This window comes from Stegastes partitus, unplaced genomic scaffold, assembly GCF_000690725.1.
Source record: "Stegastes partitus isolate 25-593 unplaced genomic scaffold, Stegastes_partitus-1.0.2 Scaffold11, whole genome shotgun sequence".
Taxonomy (NCBI): Eukaryota; Metazoa; Chordata; class Actinopteri; family Pomacentridae; genus Stegastes; species Stegastes partitus.
In genome coordinates this window covers 455,784-458,786 of record NW_007577742.1, presented here as the reverse complement: position 1 = coordinate 458,786, position 3,003 = coordinate 455,784, and positions in this window count along the sequence as shown.

The following is a 3,003-nucleotide window of genomic DNA, read 5'->3' as shown; positions in this document are numbered from 1 at the left end:
ATGTCTGTCGCATCTGAGAGAAAAACGGAAAATAAGTTTCTTAAAACTTGCTCAAGCAGAACAGTTTTTCCACTTAACATACAAATTAAAGTCTATTAGAGAGTTTTGAAGAAAAAAAAGACTTTAAAAATGTTTTGTAAAAAAAAAAAAACAACAAAAAAACTCCCATAAAACTGAATAAGGCACTTTGAACACAGAAATGTTGACACCATAAGACAGAAAAGAAAAGCACTCTACTTACAAAACGTCTGGATCTTATTTCTATAGTTGAAATTAAAGCTGCTCGCTCTTGTCTCTGCGTTGTCTTCTTAGATGTGCAAACTAACTCAACCTACGAGTTTGTCACCGTTTTTATAAGGGGACTGACAGATGTGAAAAATGACGTTAACGATACTGAACTCTGCACATTTGAAGGATGATCATTCCTTCCACATGGGTCACCGTGGGGTAGCAAACTGCTTTGTCTAGCCGCAAAATTTTAAGCTTATGAGATTATTCTGCTACAGTCGAATGGATTACAAAGCAAACAGGTTGGTGACGAACTGAAGGAGTTGTTTTGCTACTGACACAATGGCAGCAGTGTGTATATGATAATGAATTATTTGTGTGAAGGCGGCTAAGCCAGAAACCTTCACAATGAACACACCATGCAAAATGTAAAGTATGAGAATGGAGGTGAGGGAGAGCAGGGTGTATTCACCTTGCCCTCAGCATACATTGCTGGGCTCAAACCCTGTCTTGTGATGCATTCATTTACGCAGGTACTTCAAAACAAAAGTCATGTGTCATGCTGATACCGGTGTGCTGTTGTATGTCAGAAAAAAGTCCCACAGATGCTCAGGTTGGCAAACATATTTAATTAAGATAAAAAAATTAAAAAAAACTTTTTATTTGTGTTGGGTTAAATCTTCAGTTGGAGGCAGCAGGTTAACAGAGTAGACCATGAGTTGCAATTGATTTATCAGACTTTTGGTTCCACTCTGGTCTCTGAGCACTGCCACACATGTAAACAGCTTGACCAAAGCTTATCCCATGAGGAAGTGATTCAGCTGGTTTTATTTGGTAAATGACTAATCAGACCTTACATTATCTGTTGCAGTAACCATTTCCCACCGTCATTGTAAAAGGCAGAAACTAATCTACTGATTTCAAGAAGTTTCCTCGTTTAATAATTAATGAATGGTTTCAATCCTACTCGTGCCCGAATCAGCACCACTCTCAAAACAAAAATCAGCTCCGACTATTTAATGAAAACTACCCACCAAAGACAGTTTTTAATAAATAACCTCATGACAGAAAAAGTTGCCATGGTAGTAGCACACTTCTAAAATAAATTCAAATAAACAACACCCACAAACAAATCTCACAAATTTCACAGTGATTCTCTCAGTTTAATACAGAATATTAAAATGTATTTTCAACTCTGCATTTATAAGTCGTAGTGTGGACACTCTTGTGTCTGTCGTCATACAGATTATTAACTTACAGCAGATATTTTTTGAGGCCAGCACAAGAATTTTAGACAAATATTGGTAGAAAAATCCTTATATAGCCTAATATAGATATGATAGTATATTGTTCTGGTTGTTTTTATTAAAATGCACAAGATGATGGAATAGTTGGTACAAGTTTGATGTTAAAAAGCGTCGGTAAAGTACGTGGTGGGAGGGACGTTGAATGAAAAATGTGTTGGACAAACTGTGTCATGGAAGCAGTGACCCAACCTCATAAATGATCCACATAGATACTGAGCCACGTAAATGAAGCATCACATCAGTGGAATTCAATACCACAATAAATGAGACAGTCCTCATCCTGTTATTAATCTGTTTTTTGTTGTTGTTGTTGTTGTTGTTTTTAATAAAGGGCTTATCGAGAACCAACAGTATTGATAATGATGTTGTTTCTTCCACCTTTAAGAAGCTTATACTCATAATATATTTACGTCTTTGAGGATATTATTCTGTATTTGGCTGAATTTTATAAGCTGTATATGTGTTTCATCTGTGTTATATATGCTTTTATTAGAATGTAGGTTGATTGAACGATTGTACGTGTTGTGCTATAATGTTTAATAACATCAGGCACATGGACTAATAACTCAGGTACGTCTACATTTGTTGGTATGTTGATTAAGATTGTCCCTTGTTTAAAGAAAGTAAAATAAAGATTTAAACTGAGATAATATTAGTCAGCCTTGACTTCATACATTTACCCTTTACTCAATATAATTCTATAATTTCCCACTGCAGCAAGGACCCTGAATGTGTCTCCTTACTAAGTTTTATATTTCATTTAGTTACTGTTTTTTTTATTTTATTTTTATTGTAGTGTTATATATTTATGTCTATGTGATCTGTTACTATAATCTGGAAACAAATTACACTGACCTCACCCAAGTTGTTGAGAAGATATTACGTGGATCTCATTGTTCTCAGTAGAAACTCCCCCTGCAAGTATGGATTTTACTTGTTTACTTTCAGTATTTTCTATATTTAAAAAGTGTTTTTTGGGGGTTTTTTTTCTCTCATTCCTCTGTAAATAAATCATCCAGCATAATTTCCAGACTAATAGATCTCCCCAGCTGGGCAGCAGTCATGAGTGCATACCTTACACTGGGTGTATCACTTCAGGTTGTCAAACCTGATAGGACCCAGTCACAGTTGGTACAATCAAAACAGAAAACTTGTTTCCGGCTATCAGCAGGACAGTGGGGGAAGGTTTGTAATCCAGCACAAAGGACAACAGTAGCCATATAGACACGGGATTAATTCTATGTTATTAAGAATTGTGACACATTGGAGATGTTTGACACTACCGACCTCAGACACATCTTTGGCATTTCTCTTTTTTTTTTTAAATTTTATTTTTATTGCAAACCAAAAATAAATTACATATCTTGTCACGGCCTTTTATGTGTTCAGTTTACCATTTTCTAAATCTCCTCCAGGCAGTCCTCAGATCAGGTAATATATTTCCAATACAGTCCATCCATTATCTATA